General features: G+C 40.2%; 1 protein-coding gene across 1 annotated transcript in view; it reads left to right on the plus strand.

Moving 5' to 3' along the window:
* LOC149681523 (centrosomal protein of 290 kDa-like) overlaps positions 1-24,132 on the plus strand; it is a 249,160-nt gene that overhangs the window by 112,177 nt on the left and 112,851 nt on the right. The gene's annotated exons all lie outside the window — the stretch shown is intronic.

A 24,132-nucleotide genomic window follows, 5' to 3' on the forward strand; every position in this document is an offset into this window, starting at 1 on the left:
CTACATAGTTTCCACAAATGACGTGGTAAACGATCATCCTTTAAAATTACTACGTCTCCAATCTTAAGGTCACGAGCAAATTTTACTAATTTCCCAGATTTTTGGGCAGACCTTAACTCTAATAAGTATTCCTGTCTCCATCTCACCCAAAATCGATTTAACAATTCTTGGCGGTACTTCCACCTTTTAGTTAATTCTCCATAACTAACGGATAACTCGCCTACCTTAAACTTTCTAGGGGGCAGAGTGTCGAGTCTTTTTCCCAAGAGGAAGTGCGAAGGTGTGAGTGGTGACGGCTCCTGTTTATCGCTGTATAGATAACTACAGATTCGGCCTCAATGACCAACGTTTCCAATTCTTCGTAAGCCAACAAAGCACGACCAATTACTTTCTTCAGGCAACCCTTTACCACTCCTACCATTCGTTCCCACATTCCTCCCCACCAGGGAGCTCGATGTACAATGTAGGACCATTTAATTTTCTTTTCCCAAAATATTGTATAAGTTCCGGGGACAGGACACTGTTCCAGAGTTTGTTGAGTTCTTTCTCTGTCTTCTTGAAGGTTTTCGCATTGTCTGATAGCATTATGCGACACACACCGCGTCTCGCCACGAATCTTTTAAATGCCATTATGAATTTTTCCGCGCTCAAACTAGTGACTACCTCGAGATGTACGGTTCGTGTTACCGCACAAGTAAACAACGCGATTTAGGTTTTCGATTCTACAAACCTTTTCTGATCGGTGTTATACGACTTGACCATGAGTGGTCCACAAAAGTCGACCCCCGTGTTTTCAAAAGGCGCGCTTTCATTAACTCGAATTGGCAGAAGCGGCGCGGTTTCTCTCGCTAGGGCTTTCGATTTCACGCGCGCGCATGTTAGGCACTAGAAAAGGGTAGTTTTTACCACCTGGCGGCCCCGCGGAATCCAGAATCGCGTACGTAGACTTGACAGCGTGGAATTGACACCCATGTGCATGACTTCTTCGTGGCGTTTGTTTATCAACAAGATCGTGAACGCGTGGTCATTTGGCAAAATAATCGGGTGTTTTTCATCGAAGCTAAGGTTTGCAAAGCCTAGCCTCCCTCCCATGCGGAGAATCCCATTCTGGTCAATGAATGGTTTTAAATCGGCGATTTTTGAAGTTTGAAGAAATTCTTTTTTATCAGAAATAGCGTCGAGTTCTTGAGGGAACGTTTCTCTTTGAACCGTTTTAACCCAATAAGTTTCCGATTCCAATATCTCATCTGTATTTATCTTTCCTGTTTTCTTTTGGTCTTTATTTCTGACGTTAAAGACGAATCTTTTAATCCAGGCTACCACTCTAATTACCCGTGATAGTTTTGAATGATTCTTTAGGCTTAGCAGTGGTTCTATTTGACTTTGAAAATTGTTTACGTAATATACAGAAGAATTTTCGTATTTCGCGCGGCGTTCGTTCTCAGCTTCAGCCGGTAAACTGGGTTTGATTTCGTTTTTCTGAGCCGGCCATTCACATTGTTCTTTCCACAAAAAGGACGGGCCTTTCCACCAGGTTTCGCTTTCTTTTAATTTGCTCGCGTTAACCCCTCGAGTCAAAAGATCGGCTGGGTTTAACTTGCCTGGAACATGATTCCAAAGGATAGGATCTGTACTTTGTTGTATTTCGCTAACTCTGTTCTGTACGAATGGTTTCCAGGTTTTAGCATTGCTTTTAATCCACAAAAGCGTTACCGTGGAATCGCTTAAGAAATATTTCGACGGCTTTTCTTCGCTGAAGTATTTTTCGACAGTTTTTGTAAGCCTCGCGCCAATGACCGCGGTCATGAGTTCTAGCTTGGGAACCGAAAGTTTCTTGAGAGGTGCGACTCTTGATTTCGACGCGCCAAGGATGACTTTTACTTTTCCTTGACTTTCTGAACGGATATATATCGCGGCGCCATATGCCTTTTCACTGGCATCTGTGAAACAATGTATTTGGATTGTTTGACCATAGCCGTAATATCTCGGTACTTCAATTTCCGTAAGTTTAGTGAGATCTTGACACCACGTGTTCCACTGTTCGATCAAGTCGTCATCGATACGCTCATCCCATTTAGTTCCGCGTACCCACAGTTCTTGAAATAGGCATTTTACTACGATAATGAAGGGTGATAAAAATCCTACTGGGTCGAAAATCCTCGAAGAAGCTTGTAAAACGAATCGCTTTGTATTCTTTTGCAATCTAAGAAACTCCAATAGGCTTGTAACCTCGAAAGAGAATATATCTTGTTTTGGTTTCCAAGCTATTCCCAGAACTTTAAATGATACTGGCTGTGGTTGACCAGACTCTCCTTCTTCCAATAATTGCGTATTAAGCCACTCAGAGTTAGATTGGAATTTTCGGAGAGGCATTCCGGCTTCTTTTAGAATCTCTTTCGCTTCAGTGGCAAGGGTTAAAGCTTTTTCATTGTCATCCGCTCCCCCTCCCACGTCATCTACGTAAAGTTGTTCTCTCAATAGTTTGTAGGCTGTAGGGAATTTTTCCTTGTATTTTTCAATGTGATGGCGTATAGTCGCTCCTAGCAAATACGGGCTAGCGTTTAATCCAAAGAGAACTCTCGTCATTCTCAGGGTAATAATTGACATCTTATTAGGATCCAACTCTCTTCCTTCTATCCAAAAGAATCTAGTTACGTCACGATCTTCTTCGGCAAGACGTACTTGAAGGAAAGTCTTCTCGATATCCGCGGTAAAGGCTATACGGTTTTTACGAAATTTAATCAACATGCCTAACAAATCGACATTCAATGGATGCCCAGCATTTAGAAAATTCCTGACAGAAGGCGCGTTAAAGCCGTGTGATGATCCGTCAAATACCACTCTGACTTTTGTTGTGGTTCTCTGCTCGTTGACAACTTCTGAGTGTGGCAGGTAGAACGTACGCTCTGTTTCTCCTGGGGTGTCCACAAGTTCCGCCATCCCATGTTGAAGATACGTTTCTATTACTTTAGCGTATTCCTCAAACAACTTGGGTTGTTTTCTAAATTTACGTAGTCGATTGAAAAATCTTCTTTCGGCTACGGCTTTGTTATCGTTTGTTAGCTTCACTTCCGGTTTCCACGGAAGTCTAACAATGTAGCGTTCCCCATCGATTTTGACGGTCGATTCGAATTTTTCGTTAATAGAATCTTCATAAGCCTTGTCTTCTTCCGACTTGTCTATAATTCCTAGAGAATCCAAATTCCACAATGATTTCAGATTTTGAGAAACAAGTTCGTCTTCAGTTTGATCTTCCAGGGAATTGTTCACGTGCGTGAAAAATACGTTAACGCTGTACACGCTAGTATCTGTAACGCTTCCCTTCGCGTTCTCATGGGGTCCAAGAAAAGTCCACCCAAAGATCGTATCAACGGCTTTGAGTTTTGTAGAGAGATTTTCTACTTCGCCTTTTCTACTTCACCGGTGGTTATTTTCCATATAAAATCCGCCCCTATCAGTAGGGAAACTTCTTCATCCGTCGCATGTGGTCCTTCAGGAGGCGTGTCCGCTATTTTCCAACGTTTACCTTGAGTCAAGCTTTCGATTTCGTTTTTAGGCATACTAGGTATTTTGCCCCCTATTTTTGGGGTTTCTACCGCTTCCATGCTAACTCTGTTTCGTAAATGCTTCCGACGGAAAATTTAACGCGTGATCGCTTGACTTTAGTCAAGATTCCTGGGAAGGAATTAATATCAAGAGTTTCCGTTCCTAAAACAGGAAGATTTAGTTCTTTTGATAACTTCGACGTTATATACGTCCTCTGGCTAGCAGTGTCGATGAGACATCTCGCGGAAACTTCCTTGCCGTTATTTGAAATTTTAACCCAAGCGGTTTGAAGGTAAATTACCGGTTTTATTTCCGGTTCAACTTGATCTGTAATGGCCATTGAAACTATGGTCTCTTGCTCTTGATTTTCTTCCGAGGTCGCTTCCACGGGATCGTCAGGGTATTGCTTTCCACAGACCACGTGACTATGGCGTTTAGTGCAATATTTGCATTTGATCCCTTTCTTAAAGCAATTTCTGGCAATATGTCCAGCATTTAGACAGACGAAACAGGATCCTTTCAGTACTTCTTTTCTTTCTGAAGCCGTTAACCTTTTGCAGGTTGTGAAATCATGCGCTTCCTTGCAAAATATACATTTAGCGGCTAATTTTGTGGGGTTTGCGACCGTGGTGTAAGAGAATGTTGAAGATGCGGGTTTAGACCTGTGGCCTGAATGCTCTTTTAAACCCGAATCAATCCGTTTATTACCTTTTTCGTTAGAACCGAACGATTTCTTTAATTGCGCGGCCTGTTCTCGACTTTCGACTTCTTCACGGAGAAACTCGACCAATTTATTCATGCAAAGCATTCCCTCTTTTTGGCTCCGGACAGAATAGTTCAAAACAATGTCTTCCGGTAAAAGTTCCGTAATCATAGGAATAATGAACGTGCCATAATTTTCAGAATCAACTTTTAAAGCTTGCAATCCACTTACTGTTATCGACAAGGTATCTAAGAGCCTTCTTAGACCCTTGATGTCCGTAGATTTCTTAACAGGTTCGAGAGACCTTAATTTGTCTCTGTGGGCTCGAATAAGCGTTTCTCTTTTCCCAAAGCGGTCAGTTAGCTTCTCTATGGCTTCTCCGTATGTTATGGCTAAACCGGAAACACACGTTAACGCGGTTCCTCCGAGGTAACTTTTTAGGAAGACCAACTTATCTTCTGGATCTATATCTTTCTTGTGTATAGTTACTTCGTACTGGCTCCAAAATTCTTGCCAGCGGCTAACTTCCCCGTAGAACTTTTCCACGTTTATTCTTGGTAGTTTTACCGAGGCCACGTTTCCCGCGTTTCTTAACTGATTTTGGCCTATCGCGACACTGTTACACTGCGAGTTTGCATTAATTACCGCACCGTTATTTTGATGAGTAGAAATGGATGGAGTAATTAAGGTGTTCTGAGATGACGCAACCGAAGGCGTGTGACTCGCGCACCGATTGTTCTCTTCAATTGTCTCTATACAGACTGCTTGATAATGACGCACCTTATCTTCAATGTCTTCGCTCTCTTGTAGGTCTTTGTCGAACAGGTCTTGATTCACAATCGTATTTTGGTCTTGTTCGTCTATTAACTTTAACTGGGTGAGTTTTTCCACCAATTTCAATCTATACGTCGTTAATTGAATATTCGTTAGCGGCGTTTGTGCTGAAGGGTCAGTCTCTTTGTCCATCGCCTTGCACATCTTTGTTATTGAACTTCTTAATGATGCCCTTTTTCTTACGAGTCTTGCAGGGTCGTCCATCTTCACTAATCGTGCGTAGTTAAAGGCGCTTCTCGGACTTAATTCTTGTCTCCTCGAAGTATTAACCTCGCTCGCGATCTCTAATAAACTAATTATACTGCTTTTATCTAAACGTCCCCGGTTTCGGAACCGTGAAATAAAGCCATATTGCGCGCTTTAAACTTATACACTGAAATTATCTAAAGCCGGTTCTGGGATTATTAGTTAAAAGAATTCGTCTATTTTTAAAGTAAAACATGAACCAAAAAAAAAAGAAATTTATTTCGGCTAAAGATTCTTAGCTCCTCGCGCTACAAAGTTTCTTTCAAGACTACCTTTTTCTTTACCCAGTGGTTCCATACAAAAAAAGAGGGGATTAAGAGAGGCAAGCTAAGACGGTGAATCCCCGAGAAATTTTCCATTTCATTCTCTATTGAAGAGTCGTTGCCCAGATAAACCTAGGGGCGCTGAAAAGGGGAAAACTTCTCGGGAATGGTTTTTTACTTCGACATGAAGTTATCAAAGGAAATTTTCAAAAACAAACTTAAATTCTATGGTGACATTTAAATTAAATCTTAATTTACCACAGCCCCTCTATACCCTACCCTAATGAGTGGATAACCCCTCTATACTTTACCCTAATGAGTGAAGAGCGCTATCTTTTTCAATGCTTAAATGATTTACTGTGCATAAAATCAGAGTTAATAGCCCCTCGATGCCCTACTCTAAACAGTGATAAAATTATAACCGTATAAATTTACATATGCTGTAATTCTAATATTCCGGCGAATCAAAGAACAGATAGTTTTAGTGATAATCCCCTCGTTGAGTTTACAACATAGACTTATGCCGATGCACACTTATCGCATCTTATAAATTTCTAACCAGGACTTATGCCCAGAAACTTTTGAAATTGAAAGTTTAGTTATAGTGATTACCCATTTTAGTGATTATCCCCTCGAATTACCTTTAGCAATGCTAAAATGATCAAACGCATAACGCTCATTTAACACTATGTAAGCTCTATCTAAACCCACATTTGAATTAACCGCAAAACATTCCAGTCAAACATAACATAGATGGCGATAGCTACCGAACGAAAACGAAACACACGAGGAGCGCGGTAGGAAACGGGGAAATCGTTATCTATTTAATTAGCACATAAATAAAAAGGAAATCTGCGATCTGAAAAGATTTAAATTAAAATTAAATCTCTAACCGAGCCCAGTTACCCCAATGGGTGGATTGTGATAATATAAAGTTCCTTTTAAGCTAAAATCTGAACGAAAGCGAAAACTCCGGCCACGACTACTATTACTAGAGCCTCATCGTATACTACGATGTGGCTAAAAACTGTGAAAAGTGATTTCATTCCAGTCAATTTCAATACTATATCCCATTCCAATTAAATGTGAAATTTAATGTTTTATACTCTACCTTTCAATAAACAATTACGCTCATTCAGAAAAAGTCTGTAAGTAGAGTCATTTCTTGTTTATAAATGCCCCTAAATTCTTGGGTTCAATTTCAATTAAATTTAATGTGAAATGTTGCGCACGATCATTTCATTTAACAATTACGCTTCATCAGTTAATCAGTGTGAGTAGGATTTACTTTTTAAACTCACGCTTACCTAATTAAAAGTACCATTGTATGTAATACCATTGGACATACAATGATAAAATGGTTTGTCCCCATGGTTAATTTGAACGCCCGTATTAATTAGATTGTCGAATTTTACCATAAAAACAATTATTTATACGCTTGACGCTTTCTGATTCAAATTAAAGGTACTCAGATGCTCCAATGGAGAAATATAGAAGAAAATAAACAAGCTTTCTATATGTGTGAGTTATCAGATTTCAGACAAATAAAAATCTATTAGGAATAAATACATTAAAAATGGAATCATTGTGCCACCATATAAATAACTTGTTATTTTCAATGCGGGTTTTGTGGGCCGGGCCCTATCCCCGTCATGCCTCATAATTCTGATGGCGTCTTTCTAACTGTGATTTCATTGATTGGTGGCAACGCCACACATTATGATTAGTCTAGCTCTCGCGACCAAATCCGCCTAGATAACGTGAGAAAATGGCTTCGCAATGATTCCTATTAGCAGAAGTAAATAGAGGGAAGTACTTATCTCCATCTATAGCTAGGGCAAGGCGTTCCTTTTCCGAAAAAACAACACGGACTGAGGCGCAAAATTTGAATTATTCCAATCAGAGAGAGGCAACTAATCGAGAGAAATTTTCTTACACGCGCCACCACACGTCCATAAAGAGTGGGGTGGCGTAGCGGTTAGCGCTTTCGCCTCGCAGCAAGAGAATCCCGGGTTCGATCCCGGACTGTGGCACCGGGTGAAAATCTGGGAACAAATCCTTCCGCGTAGAGTTTGCATGTTCTCTCCCCCCGCTTGTTAAAAGGAGTTTTCCTCCGCGGTCTAACCCGATTTCTCCTTTCCATCAAAACTTGCAGCGGTTAACGGTAATAGTTAGTATAGGGCGATGTAGGTTAGCTGTGGCATAGAGGCTAGCCACCACCCCTCTATGCATTGTTAAGCGACTCACCTGTAAAGAAGCCACAGGCTTAGTGTGGACATCCCTTCATAGACAAAGCTTAGATTATTGTTATTAAAGCTAACTAAAATTGTTCAACCTGGACAAACGAAAAGAAAATAGTTTCGGGGAAGTGTATTCATCCGCAAGTTCCCTTCAAAAACGCGATTCTGGGAATGTGAAAAAAAACCATAACTCGACGCCAAGCGAACTCAACTTGATATTTACTCCCCCCCCATTTACTTCTGCTATTAGCCATTCCTGCTACTAAAATTACATCTATTCCATTTTAAAGTCAGAAAAAGGAATATATCCTTTCTCACTAATATAGTATCTTCATTACATTTTTTCTACGCTTCGACAATTTCATTTTCCCCTCTATTCACTCAAACTACGTAAAACAGGCAATATAGGTAAGTATTTTCTCGTGACACAAGTAATTTATTATAAAATTAAATTGGTTTGAACGATAACTGAAACTTTAAACATCTAATGTATATTCTTCGTTACACGCCCCTTTCGGTCCAGCTATAGGTAAGTAAATATTGCATAGTAAAGTGTCATACTTATGGAACATACGAACGTATGGTATTATCAATATAAATCGATGAAAAATGGTTATCTGACAATTTTTTATGGTCAGATGCAAATATTTTCGACTTTAAACATCTAATGTATATTTATTGTTACACGCTCCTTTCGATTCAGATGCTCGTAAGTAAAGTTTACATTGTTCAAAGTTCCTAATTTAGTAAGTCTAGAGGTTTTTAAACGCCACATGTACCATATTCTGCTCAAATATTTTCAACGTCTCACATTTTCCAACTTCTAAAATAGCTAAAATACATTTTATATTCATTATCATGAAATCATGGGGTTTTGATTAATTTTGACCGGGTTAATTACCGATTAAAATTTTGGGATAAATTAGATGACTGTTCTGTCGGTAATTTATACTAATTATTATTTTTTATTTCTATACTCTATTAAACCACGTTGAATTGTGAGCACTTTATATTTGAGCCACTCGCATCTATGACCTTGGTTAATAAAAAATCGGATCTAGGGTTCTAAATCGCTAATTTACCACCTATTTCCTAAATTACCGTAATTTTCGAACCCAATGCGGATTCAATCCGATAGCTTGAAACAAATTGAGAGTGGCATGTCCGATTGGGGCTTAATTAAAGAGAACTAACTAACCCAGCAACCCCCCCCTCCCCCCTATGGACATGCAGATTGTATAATAATAATAATATAAGCCTTTGTTTGATTGATATATTCTGAACGAACTTGAAGGCTTGCGCAGAAATGATTTTGCTAATGGAGGTGAGTTGGAAAAATTTGATTTCTAAAAATATGTACCTGTAAGATATGTTCCATAAGTCTGTGTCTAGTTACTGAGATTTTGTCAAGGTAGGTCATAGATTCTCGAGTCGTAAAGCAACGCCCAGTGAGGCGCCGTCAAAGGCTTAGTACAGACAAAATAGATGGAAGTCCTGCGTGCAAAATTAAACACCGAGTGTAGGACTTCGATTGACTCGCTTACGTCGCTCTCCTTCGAACTAGCTCGAGCTGTTAAGTCTCTAGCATTACGAAGTATATAGGTATTGTAATACTTATGGAACATATAGCAAACTCGACCTTGGGTCCAGAACATAGGGCGACATGATTCGCTAATTTACAAACATTAATTTAATAAATTAATTACAGGTGAACCTATTATTCGTCGCGCTGACTATTTGGCGAATATAGAAGCGTTTAACTGGACTCATCAAAAACCTTAAGGCACATGGGACCAATATTGAAGGGGACACGCAGCACATCTTTAATATTACGAAGATCACTTTTATAACAATACGATTATATAATTCGAAATAAAAAATATATATATTCAGCATTATACGCAAATTTGTCAAAGATCTTTTCACCGAATCCAATACATTAATCAAAAATACTGATAATTAAGAACATTTCCTAAAACCCATTAAGAGGAAAAACATTAAGGGGGGGTCGCAAAATGTTACAAATTTGCCTAAAAAAATAGATAAGTTGGACGGAAAATGTTTCTGAAACCAAAAACCTAATAACCCCAGTAGGACGTCTTGAATTCTGGACCCAGAAAGGACATGCGTATAGGGTGCAACATTCTTACATGAAATGGATGGAAAATACGCCTTCTTTATGCATGGTCTTCCATCTTGAACAACACCTTCGTTTTCCCCAAAGATGATTAATCTAATCTTAAATGTAGTATAAAATAGAGTTTTTGAGACGTAAAATATTCATCAAATGAAAATTGGTTTAATGAATATTATGACTCATGGAACGTTAGTTAAATTAGTTAATCAAAATTAACCTAACTAAAATATGATATTATTGTGAAATTTGTCGCTGCAAGGTTTTATTTTTGATTTTCTACGATTTACGGAGAAGAGAAAAAATGTATGCTAAGCTAAAAATGGCCGCTTATAGTGTTGTGGTCACTGGATCTCGAGAGTATCGAATTGGGCAGGCATGTTCTCAAGTTTATGTGGCACTCTTCGTAACATTATAGTGTACACGAGACGACGTGTAGCCTTAGATCGTTCTTGGGTGCAGTACAACCTTAGCACATTAGAAACCACACGGAGTATTGCAAAATGATTTATGCCCTTGTCATTGTGTAGAGTTAAGCTTAGTTCCCGCTTGACCGAAAACCCGACGGAAACAATGCGTAACTGCCTCTGCGGCAAAACATCTTCCGCAGAACGCGACTGAAACAGCTTTCGGTCGGACAGAATTGGTCAGGGTTGCCACGGGTCAGGGAAAACCTGGACAAGTCAGGGAATTTAAAAATGGGCCAAAAAGGTCAGGGAAAAGTCAGGGAATTTGATTTTAGTGGGTAAAATCTTTATTGAAAGTTTCTCCTCATCCTCTCTTAAGACAGAGTAAACTCTAGAGCAATCCTTAGAAATGCCAAAAGCGCATAGATAACCAGAAAGTGAAGAACGAGAAGCCTAACCCCAAACTTGAAAAATGAGTTCCCCCATAGTCGATTCAAGATTTCCGTCCCCCTTACAGAGCGACGGGAAGAGTTGGTCTTATGCCGCGGCGGAGAGTTACTTTCGCGTAGTTTTACACAAGGTACATGCGTAAGTTGGCTAGAAAATATAGTTCACTTATTTCTTTATTTTCATGTCGTCTGCTATAGTTTAATTCCAAGGCTTAATATAATCTAGTCATTTAGGTAGTCGGGAATCGGCACATTTGTCAAAATGTCAGATTTGAATTTAGCAAACATTTTAGAAAGCTACGAAAAGGATGACTTTTCCCTGATTGATAAAGACGGAAAACTTAAAGGTGCAATAGAATGCATGAAAAACAATTTCAAAATTCAACTTAACGAAACTTGAAAATTCCACGACGATTGAACCAAAAGAGCGCTAAAGAACAACCGTTAAGCCTAGTTAAGCAGCCGATTTCTCAATAGTATTCCCCACTATCCCCAGGAGCCGCTACCATCGCGAACTACTTTCCGCTTGTCACGTGACATTAACGATGACCTAATATATCTCTGATTCGATTGGTAGTTGAAAACGAGGCTCACCAACCACCCATTTGTGTCTCCCCTTGCTTCTCATTTTACACGAATACCGTTGCTAAAGGCTGGAAAGGTTTAATGTTCTTCACTTTCTGATCTATGCGCTTTTGGAAATGCTGTCTAGAATTGTTTTTATGTCAAGTAAATAAATGCCTTTAAAAATCTCTTGGACTGTTATTTATAGTTTAAATGTTTCTTATTCATTTCGGTGAAACAAATACATTGGAAAACTTAATGTAGATCGAGTTTATTTAAAGCACTTAAAACGTGCTGTAAACATTCACACTCTCGGCCTAAAAAGGTCAGGGAAAATCTCTGAAAAAGGTCAGGGAAAACCTAGAAAAGTCAGGGAATTTGGTTCTGATAATGCCGTGGCAACCCTGTTGGCGTTCTATTTTTGACGCAGAGGACGACGTAAAATTATTTTCATAACCAATGAAAATTCGTTTCGGGATGAAGCTTCTGTTGACGTCATAATAGGGGAGTTTTTTTTATCGCCGCTTTGAGGTTTTTTGTTTATTTTTTTAACTCGCCAGTCACCATTGCCACATTTGCAAGTCATGAACTTTTGAGTCTGAATTCTCTAATCGAATTTGATCGCGAGTCGCTATTGCCGTGTTTGTACGTAATAAACCTTTGATTTGAATCTCTGACCTTAATTTGGTAGAAGTATACGCCCTAATTAAGATACCATCAAGGGGAAATCAAAGGCCAAGGCTTAAGTTCTTCTGGCTCCGAGTAACTATTCCAACTCGTGCCACGTGACTACCGGTCGACCGCCCTATTTGGTCTGAATTCGGTCGTATGTGTGAACCAACCTAAAATCTTGCCGTCGAAGGGCTGCGTAAAACTAAGGGCAGCGCTAAAGTTTTCGGTCGTCATTTTCGGTCTAGTGGGAACCTAGCTTAAAAGTCAGGGATTAGTCAGTTTTAATAATAACAAGTTGGGAAAACCAAAATATTACCTCTCCGTGTCGAGAAGATTATATAAACTTAAGTATCCAATGAAAACGTCGACCTTTTTGCCCTCATCCTTTCCCGCGCTTTGCGCTTCCGCATTTCATCCTTACTCTCAACATTATCTTCCTCCATTTTACATACAAAAACCAAATACTCACAAAAAGAAGTGGCAAAAACCTGCTGGCTCTTTACAACCACTTAATTTGACTTAATATCCAATTTCCAACAACAATAATATACCGGTAGTTTAATTGACAACCTACTAGCATCGAAATTCTCATTAAGAATGGCTCCCGCGGATAAAAAAGGCCAATTTTCAACTAGGTGGGCGTTATCTCATTAGATTTGAAAAATATCATTTGTCTTTTTTACCAATGCCTAACCGTTTGGATTTTTTTAAAGCAATCTTAGCATCAAAAAATAAATGTTTTATATTCTTATTAAGAATAAAACAAGAGGATAAAAAAGGTCTGTCCTCTCGTATTTTTTAAGCTTTTATCATGATTACTCTATACAACAGTAACAAGGAGTATAAACCCATTAGTGGAAGCAGTATTTTTTTTTTTCGAAACAATTTCGCTTATGTTTATCCTCTCTAGACTTCGCTAAAAACGTATTACTCCTACGTAAAATATTAATAGACAGGCAAGGATTCATACCGTTAAAGAAGGAGCGCAATATTATCCATATTTTCATTTCATATACAGAGAAAAGAAATTATTATGTTTCTGAGAGGAGCTTCCCATTTTTGTTGTTGTTTTGAAAAATATATCGCAATGCACGGGCCTTGATAGATAAAGGAGGCAATGAATGAAATATATCACAATGCACGGGCCTTGAAAGATATAGGAGGCAATGAAGGAAATATATCGCATGCACGGGCCTTGGTAGATATAGGAGGCAATGATAATCTCTCTCTTTGCACGAGAGGTTTATCTTTAATAATTAAATAAATATAATTATTTCTAATTATTTTAATCTTCAATAATTAACATTAATAATAGTTAAATCGTTTAAAATAAAGTTATACCTATTATCATCTCAAACTTTGCTAATATTGACGTTTAAAGTGAAGGGTACCCCTCTTGCCCGCTTTCTTCAGATTTTGGGGTATATATACGATTCGTTTCCATTATAATAGTAAGGAAAAAGCGCAATTGCGAAAACCTTTGGTGGCCGATCCCACCTTAGGGAGGCTAGACGTTTCTCGTAACCCTAGCTGATCGCCGCGTATATCCTAAAACCAAACGATGATAATGGAGTAGAAGCCAATGATACAGATTGGTGTCTATGTGGAATAGACGGAAGACCAGTGGATGGTGGTGTTAGAAGCCAATGATACAGATTGGTGTCTATGTGGAATAGACGGAAGACCAGTGGATGGTGGTGTTAGAAGCCAATGATACAGATTGGTGTCTATGTGGAGTAGACGGAAGACCAGTGGATGGTGGTGTTTAGGAGCCAGTATGTACAGACTGGTGTCCAAGTGGGATGGACAAAGACCAGCAGAAGATGGTGGTGATTAGAAGCCAGTATGTACAGACTGGTGTCCAAGTGGAATGGACGAAGACCAGAAGATGGTGGGGTGATTAGAAGCCAGTAAGTACAGACTGGTGTTCGTGTGGGATGGACAAAGACCAGAAGATGGTGGTGTGAGAACTCAAGTAGAGGAGCCATTTCCGTGACTGTGAAAGCAGTTCGGAAATGGCGAACACGTTTGCTCCGATACGCAAACTGCGAACGCGGTCACGTGGGTGTAACAACGGACAGACAGACACACAGACAGACACACAGACACACACACAGACAGACAGACACGGCCGTTACAGAACCTCTCCTGGACTACGTCACACGGAGAGGTAATAAAAAAAAACCGTCAGAGATTTCGTTTGCTTCATCCATGCTTCAAAAAATGCTTAATATGGGCTACGTGTGATGGTAAACACCTTAAAATGGTCAATATTGCCAAAATTTGGTCAGGGGTAAGATGGTAAAGTCAGGGATTTTCATAGATATTAAATTTTGGATCCATGGTGTTTTATTATTTCTAATTTTGTTAATTTTAATAAGGACTGCTACTTCATAGAATTTTAAAATTTTTACGTTTATTTACAATTAAAAATTACTACTATGGGAGCATTTGGACCGCGGTCCTTCCTCATCCAAGCAAAAATTTTAAAATTCCATGAAGTAGCAATCCTTATTAAAATTAACAAAATTAGAAATCAGCGATTTTCAATATAAATTTTTTTGTTAAAACCCTGAAAAATAGCGAAAGAGATCCAGAAAAATTATTTAAATTTACAAATATTTCCAAATAAAGCTTGAGCAACAGCGCTACAGTGATTCCACAACAAAAATAGTGTCAGCCTCTCCCGCGGGTAATCGAACCCCGGTCGCCCGCGTGACAGCACGGAGCACATTATCCAAAGGAGAGTCAGAGATAGAAGAGGGAAGGTACTTTTAGGTACTTGTAGGTACTTTTAGGTACTTGTAGGTACTTGTGGGTACTTGTGGGTTCTTGTAGGTACTTGTGCGTTCTTGTAGGTACTTGTGGGTTCTTGTAGGTACTGATGGGTGCTTGTAGGTACTTGTGGGTACTTGTGGGTGCTTGTAGGTACTTGTGGGTGCTTGTAGGTACTTGTGGGTGCTTGTAGGTACTTGTGGGTGCTTGTAGGTACTCGTGGGTGCTTGTAGGTACTTGTGGGTGTTTGTGGGTGCTTGTAGGTGCTTGTGGGTTCTTGTGGGTACTTGTGGGTACTTGTAGGTATTTGTGGGTGCTTGTAGGTATTTGTGGGTGCTTGTAGGTACTTGTGGGTGCTTGTAGGTACTTGTGGGTGCTTGTGGGTACTTGTGGATTCTTGTAGGTACATGTGGGTGCTTGTAGGTACTTGTGGGTACTTGCGGATTCTTGTAGGTACATGTGGGTACTTGTGGATTCTTGTAGGTACTTGTAGGTACTTGTGGATTCTTGTAGGTACTTGTACGTACTTGTGGGTGCTTGTAGGTACTTGTGGGTGCTTGTAGGTACTTGTGGGTGCTTGTAGGTACTTGTGGGTACTTGTGGGTGCTTGTAGGTACTTATGGGTACTTTTAGGTACTTGTAGGTACTTTTAGGTACTTGTAGGTACTTGTGGGTACTTGTGGGTTCTTGTAGGTACTTGTGGATTCTTGTAGGTACATGTGGGTACTTGTGGATTCTTGTAGGTACATGTGGGTACTTGTGGGTGCTTGTAGGTACTTGTGGGTGCTTGTAGGTACTTGTGGGTGCTTGTAGGTACTTGTGGGTACTTGTGGGTGCTTTTAGGTACTTGTGGGTGCTTTTAGGTACTTGTGGGTGCTTTTAGGTACTTGTGGGTGCTTTTAGGTACTTGTGGGTGCTTTTAGGTACTTGTGGGTTCTTGTAGGTACTTGTGGGTTCTTGTAGGTACTTGTGGGTTCTTGTAGGTACTTATGGGTTCTTGTAGGTACTTGTGGGTACTTGTGGGTGCTTGTAGGTACTTGTGGGTGCTTGTAGGTACTTGTGGGTGCTTGTAGGTACTTGTGGGTGCTTGTAGGTACTCGTGGGTGCTTGTAGGTACTCGTGGGTGCTTGTAGGTACTTGTGGGTGCTTGTAGGTGCTTGTGGGTTCTTGTGGGTACTTGTGGGTACTTGTAGGTACTTGTGGGTACTTGTAGGTATTTGTGGGTACTTGTAGGTATTTGTGGGTGCTTGTAGGTACTTGTGGGTGCTTGTAGGTACTTGTGGGTGCTTGTAGGTACTTGTGGGTACTTGTGGATTCTTGTAGGTACATGTGGGTACTTGTGGATTCTTGTAGGTACTTGTAGGTACTTGTGGATTCTTGTAGGTACTTGTACGTACTTGTGGGTGCTTGTAGGTACTTGTGGGTGCTTGTAGGTACTTGTGGGTGCTTGTAGGTACTTGTGGGTACTTGTGGGTGCTTGTAGGTACTTATGGGTACTTTTAGGTACTTGTAGGTACTTTTAGGTACTTGTAGGTACTTGTGGGTACTTGTGGGTTCTTGTAGGTACTTGTGGGTTCTTGTAGGTACTTGTGGGTTCTTGTAGGTACTGGTGGGTACTTGTGGATTCTTGTAGGTACATGTGGGTACTTGTGGATTCTTGTAGGTACATGTGGGTACTTGTGGGTGCTTGTAGGTACTTGTGGGTGCTTGTAGGTACTTGTGGGTGCTTGTAGGTACTTGTGGGTACTTGTGGGTGCTTTTAGGTACTTGTGGGTGCTTTTAGGTACTTGTGGGTGCTTTTAGGTACTTGTGGGTGCTTTTAGGTACTTGTGGGTGCTTTTAGGTACTTGTGGGTTCTTGTAGGTACTTGTGGGTTCTTGTAGGTACTTGTGGGTTCTTGTAGGTACTTATGGGTTCTTGTAGGTACTTGTGGGTACTTGTGGGTGCTTGTAGGTACTTGTGGGTGCTTGTAGGTACTTGTGGGTGCTTGTAGGTACTCGTGGGTGCTTGTAGGTACTCGTGGGTGCTTGTAGGTACTTGTGGGTGCTTGTAGGTGCTTGTGGGTTCTTGTGGGTACTTGTGGGTACTTGTAGGTACTTGTGGGTACTTGTAGGTATTTGTGGGTACTTGTAGGTATTTGTGGGTGCTTGTAGGTACTTGTGGGTGCTTGTAGGTACTTGTGGGTGCTTGTAGGTACTTGTGGGTACTTGTGGATTCTTGTAGGTACATGTGGGTACTTGTGGATTCTTGTAGGTACTTGTAGGTACTTGTAGGTACTTGTGGATTCTTGTAGGTACTTGTGGGTGCTTGTAGGTACTTGTAGGTACATGTGGGTACTTGTGGATTCTTGTAGGTACATGTGGGTGCTTGTAGGTACTTGTGGATTCTTGAAGGTACATGTGGGTACTTGTGGATTCTTGTAGGTACATGTGGGTACTTGTGGATTCTTGTAGGTACTTGTAGGTACTTGTGGATTCTTGTAGGTACTTGTGGGTGCTTGTAGGTACTTGTGGGTGCTTGTAGGTACTTGTGGGTGCTTGTAGGTACTTGTGGGTGCTTGTAGGTACTTGTGGGTGCTTGTAGGTACTTGTGGGTACTTGTGGGTGCTTTTAGGTACTTGTGGGTGCTTTTAGGTACTTGTGGGTGCTTTTAGGTACTTGTGGGTGCTTTTAGGTACTTGTGGGTGCTTGAAGGTACTTGTGGGTACTTGCCCCGGGTACTTGTGGGTACTTGCCCCGGGTACTTGTGGGTGCTTGAAGGTACTTGTAGGTACTTGCCCCGGGTACTTGTGGGTGCTTGAAGGTACTTGTGGGTACTTGCCCCGGGTACTTGTGGGTGCTTGAAGGTACTTGCGGGTACTTGCCCAGGGTACTTGTGGGTGTTTCTAGGTACTTGTGGGTGCTTGAAGGTACTTGTGGGTACTTGCCCCGGGTACTTGTGGGTGCTTGAAGGTACTTGTGGATGCTTGTAGGTACTTGTGGGTACTTGCCACGGGTGCCTCTGGGTGCTTGCCCCGGGAACTTGCGGGTACTTGCCACGGGTGCCTCTGGGTGCTTGCCCCGGGTGCTTGCAGGTACTTGCCCCGGGTGCTCCTGGGTGCTTACCCCGGGTGCTTGTAGGTACTTGCCTCGGGTGCTTGTAGGTACTTGCCCCGGGTGCTTGTAGGTACTTGCTCCGGGTGCTTGTAGGTACTTGCTCCGGGTGATTGTAGGTACTTGCCTCGGGTGCTTGTAGGTACTTGCTCCGGGTGCTTGTAGGTACTTGCTCCGGGTGATTGTAGGTACTTGGCTCCGGGTGATTGTAGGTACTTGCTCCGGGTGCTTGTAGGTACTTGCCCCGGGTACTTGTAGGTGCTTGTGAGTGCTTGTAGGTACTTGCCCCGGTGCTTGTAGGTACTTTGCCTCCTCCATAGGATTAACATTACGCTAAATTTTGGAAGCTCGTAACTCTGGTTATATTAGAGATACGGGAAATCCTTTGATTATGTAATAGTCATATTTGTCCCTTCCCTCCTTCGTTTACATTAGTTTATGCTACAAAAAAGTTTGAAATTGACAATCTCAGATCGTCTTTGTGAAGTTTTAAGGATATCCGAATTTCATATTGGGCTTATGACAATTTTGAGCTAAATGTTAAACGGACATAAATAAGCATTTTTAAAAATTTTGTAAAATTGCCAATTTGGTCCAATTTCTGGAATTTTTAGGGGGGCGCCTTGCGTTTCAATAAATGATTGGTAAAAATTGTATTATGTTAATTACTATAAGAATACAAACTTTTATTGATTTACGTTTTTTTTTTGAAGTGTCATTATAAATAAATGTCTGATTGAGCTAAAGTTATGGTCCCCTTTATATATGTTTCTGCTTATAGCCCAGGACTTTTAGGGTTTGACCTAGAACATTTGAACATAAAGATGAAAATTGGTACATGTGTTGTTTTTGACCCAACAAAAAATATACTAAAAGTCCCCTGCTGTAGAGCGCGAGCTTTCGCCGCCATCTTGGAAAATGGCCGCCGGGAATGCCAGCTACAATGTATTCCACGTTCTTCTTCAAAAATTATAAAAATTGGTACACATTATGATTGAAACCACATGAACATCATGGCCAAAGTTTACAGCTCTGTGTTCGATAGTTTGGTTGCCATATTGGAAATAGGCCGCCGTTAATGCTAGGTACAGTATATTTCACCATATTGTTGGAAAATTATGAAAATTGATAGGTATTACAATCAGAGCTGTGTGAACTACATAGTAAAATATTGAAGCCATTAATCAGATAGTTTGGCCGCCATGTTGGAAAATGGCCGCCATCAATGTCATATAGATACAGTATATGGTTCAAAAATTATGAAAATTGGTAATAATTATGTTAAAGACCGTCTAAACATCATACTTGAATATCGAAGACGTGCAACTGATAGTTTTGGCGCCATCTTCGAAAATGTCTGCTGGAAATGCTAAATATATTTCAAATATATAAATCTTTTTGAAATTCCTTTTTTGAATAGATGATTTTCATTAACGTAATAAACAACAAAAAATGGATATCTCGAACTCGAAATTATCGACGCCATCTTTAAAAATGGCAACATGAAAATCATTGCCCTAAATTCTGATAGAAAGAAAAGTTATTCTAAGCTGTTATTCTCAACATGTTGATTAGAGAATATGATTTAATATGGGGTTTATACATTCTAATGTTGTTTAAGATTAGAATTTAGACAAATCTCTATCATTTCATACATATTCATCGTCATCCTGAAGATTTTTCATAATAATTGCATGTCAGAACCCTTGATTAGGCGCTACACTTAGCTGGGGGCCTTGTCAGCGCCCCTCCCCATCATATTCCAAATTGGACCTGCGGAACCGCTGTCATTGCACACGGGATCGGCCAGCGGGCCCGAAAAACGCCACTTGAGCAGGTGACAGAAGCTGGACACCGTCAACGGCGAGCCCAGTCAGGAGGTGGTCGGTGACAGGGAAGGATTAAGGCAGCAGAAGACTCGAGGGGACGGGGGAGTTCTATCCAAGCACAAAAGTGCCATACGGCCCAAACAAATAGTGTATCCGCGCCCATAGACGATTGCCAATAACGGGGGCGACCCAAGGCAACACTTGGGCGGGCAAAACCTTCACGGAATGGGGCAAGGAACGGTCTGAACCAAGGGCGAACCCAAGGAACTCTCGAACCGTCACACCGAACTCGGGCCCCTCCGCCACGACAAATCCTTTGAGTTAAAAAGGTTAAGAGAACACTTCTTTCATTTACGTGCTGTAACTGGGTGTGATTATGATAAGGCATGGTTTAAAGTAATGACAGATAATCAACATCTTACAAACTTGTTGCGCTTTTTTAATGACCATATTGCATCTAAGGAAGCCATAGCTGCTGCCGAAGAGAGATTTATTTTCGCTTTTTTTAGAGTGATAATTGACACGTCTGTCACGTCACGCTTCAACTATGTAGATATTACACGTATAATGGAACCGTTGTCACACATACTGTCAAGTCCTCATTTGATCTCGCGAAGCTTCATCCAACAACCGACGCCGCAAAACTACATTTTTTTCGAGCGTATCTTCAAGTCCAACAATAGCTAGGAAACGATTTAATCCCGAACAGTGGGGATTGGTTCGCGATCGCAAAAGTCGAAGAACCATTCACACCATTCTCCTTCCGGCATCAAATGAACTTATAACACTCATAATTTGTACCTGCAGTTTGCAGAACATCTTGTATAAAGAACTGTGAATGTAGACGATCTGGATTAGCTTGCTGGGCAATGTGTGGTCATTGTCAAGGTATTAGCCGTAATAAAAAAATCTTCAGAATGACGAGAAATAAGAACGAAATGTTAAAAATGTGTCTTAAATCTAATCCTTGACGACACTAGAATGTATTTACCCCATATAAAACGATTTTTCCTAACCAAAATCCGAGTAATATGGCTTTCCTTTCCTTTTTTCCAGATTTTATTATAGTAATATTTCTGCGACCATTTTTGAAGATGGGTCGATAATTTAGACTCGAAAATAGTTATTTTTATGGCGTTTAATACGTTCATGAAAATCATCAACTGAATAAAAAAATATCGAAAACATTTATATATAGGTAATATATTTGGCATTTCAAGCAGTCATTTCCGAAGATGGCGCCCAAACTATCAGTAGCACGTCTTCAATTTTCAAGTATGATGTTAAGACGATCTTCATCATAATTACTACCAATTTTCATAATTTTTGAACCATATACTGTATCTAAATGACATTGATGGCGGCCATTTTCCAACATGGCGGCCAAACTATCTGACTATTGGCTTCAATATTTTACTATGAGGTTCACACAGCTCTGATTATAATACCTTTTAATTTTCATAATTTTCTAACAACATGGTGAAATATACTGTACCTAGCATTGACGGCGGCCATTTTCCAATATGGCGACCAAACTATTGAACACAGAGCTGTAAAATTTTGCCATGATGTTCATGTGGCTCCGTTCATCGTGTGTACCAATTTTCATAATTTTTGAAGAAGAACGTGGAATACATTGTGGCTGTAATTCCCGGCGGCCATTTTCCAAGATGGCGGCGAAAGCTCGCGCTCTACAGCAGGGGACTTTTAGTATATTTTTTGTTGGGGCAAAAACAACACATGTACCAATTTTCATCTTTATGTTCAAATGTTCTAGGTCAAGCCCTTTTTTGGCCTATCTGTCCTGGCCTATTAGTGCAGATTTTGAAAATGTAAAACAGTTTCTTAACATTCTTAATTAAAATGAAGTCTGAAGGAACATATATTAATCAAAAATTTCTTGATTAGAATCAAGACCTAAAAAGTATCGATTAGACTGAGGTTATCACTTGTCTGAAGGATCAGATATTAATTTTTCTTTTTAATTGAAACTTAAATGCATGCTTAAGAAAAAACAACGTTCCATTACCGTTTTCCGTTGAAATAAATTATTTTACTGGTAATCAATTTCAAAAATTTTCATATCTCGGCTTTTCGACCACAATTCCATTCCCCGAAAACATTTTATCATTACATTAATTACTTTTGGGAGATAACGTGTCAAAAAAACCTATAAAACAATAAGAAACTGTAATAGCGGACTGTTTAGCCAAGACAACAACCTTTTAAAAGTTACAAGGACTATATAACCCTTTCGAGACTAACAGGACCTGAGCAAACTATAGCTTAACCTGCTACTAGTACGACCAGGGAGAATTGATGTAAACTGGAGTTGAAATTTCATCATGTGCGACCTGCGGTCCAGAAATTCTCCCATAGTCCCAGTGTGTGTAGTACATAACTTTTTCGCTGTTATCTGCCAAAATCAATCTTTCTAGGTAGTGCCGCCTCCTCACTTGAATTTTTCATGATATATTAAGGTTTGAACGAACAAAATTCTAGAATACTATTTTCACTACCATGTCCCTCTGCTGCCTTGAAGCAAACTTTCATCTCTTTTTGCTGCTCATTACCGGTGCCATTCTCTTGACTTTCTGTTCGTTATAACTACTATCATGAGTTTATTTATTTCAGACCAAAATATAAAAAATGGATTATTTTTCCTTTTGTGCTACTTAGAATTTACAAATGTATATAACGTTGTGCCGTGCCATATCAAATAGTCTCTAACCCTTGTTAGAAACTAGAGAGAGAAATTGGGCAGTAACACTGATCATGCCCTGAACTATGAGAAAGAACAATACGACGGTTCACTAAAGTACACTCGATATTACATCATTTTGCAAAACCGCGAGTAAAAATGTTACTGTCCCTATTGAATTTGGCGCCATTGGTTTTAGAATAATTAAAATGTTCCACTGCGAAGCGTGCCGGTCACGAATGGGCATGTAACGTCTTTAGGAACCTTTTAAAACGCAAACCATACACGTACTCTCCCAAAAGTAATTAATGTAATGATAAAATGTTTTCGGGGAATGGAATTGTGGTCGAAAAGCCGAGATAAGTAAATTCTTGAAATTGATTACCAGTAAAATAATTTATTTCAACGGAAAACGGTAATGGAACGTTGTTTTTTTCTTAAGCATGCATTTAAGTTTCAATTAAAAAGAAAAATTAATATCTGATCCTTCAGACAAGTGATAACCTCAGTCTTATCGATACTTTTTAGGTCTTGATTCTAATCAAGACATTTTTGATTAATATATGTTCCTTCAGACTTCATTTTAATTAAGAATGTTAAGAAACTGTTTTACATTTTCAAAATCTGCACTAAGCAGAAACATATATAAAGGGGACCATAACTTTAGCTCAATCAGACATTTATTTATAATGATACTTCAAAAAAAAAAAACGTAAATCAATAAAAGTTTGTATTCTTATAGTAATTAACATAATACAATTTTTACCAATCATTTATTGAAACGCAAGGCGCCCCCCTAAAAATTCCAGAAATTGGACCAAATTGACAATTTTACAAAATTTTTAAAAATGCTGATTTATGTCCGTTTAACATTTAGCTCAAAATTGTCATAAGCCCAATATGAAATTCGGATATCCTTAAAACTTCACAAAGACGATCTGAGATTGTCAATTTCAAACTTTTTTGTAGCATAAACTAATGTTAACGAAGGAGGGAAGGGACAAATATGACTATTACATAATCAAAGGATATCCCCGTATCTCTAATATAACCAGAGTTACGAGCTTCCAAAATTTAGCGTAATGTTAATCCTATGGAGGAGGCAAAGCACCTACAAGCACCGGGGCAAGTACCTACAAGCACTCACAAGCACCTACAAGTACCCGGGGCAAGTACCTACAAGCACCCGGAGCAAGTACCTACAATCACCCGGAGCCAAGTACCTACAATCACCCGGAGCAAGTACCTACAAGCACCCGGAGCAAGTACCTACAAGCACCCGAGGCAAGTACCTACAATTACCCGGAGCAAGTACCTACAAGCACCCGGAGCAACTACCTACAAGCACCCGAGGCAAGTACCTACAAGCACCCGGGGTAAGCACCCAGGAGCACCCGGGGCAAGTACCTGCAAGCACCCGGGGCAAGCACCCAGAGGCACCAGTGGCAAGTACCCGCAAGTTCCCGGGGCAAGCACCCAGAGGCACCCGTGGCAAGTACCCACAAGTACCTACAAGCACCCACAAGTACCTAGAAACACCCACAAGTACCCTGGGCAAGTACCCACAAGTACCTTCAAGCACCCACAAGTACCCGGGGCAAGTACCCACAAGTACCTTCAAGCACCCACAAGTACCCGGGGCAAGTACCTACAAGTACCTTCAAGTACCCACAAGTA

The sequence above is a fragment of the Phalangium opilio genome, unplaced genomic scaffold (genome assembly GCF_054372755.1).
Source record: "Phalangium opilio isolate 3A_F unplaced genomic scaffold, DU_Popi_V2 ptg000038l_1, whole genome shotgun sequence".
Lineage (NCBI taxonomy): Eukaryota > Metazoa > Arthropoda > Arachnida > Opiliones > Phalangiidae > Phalangium > Phalangium opilio.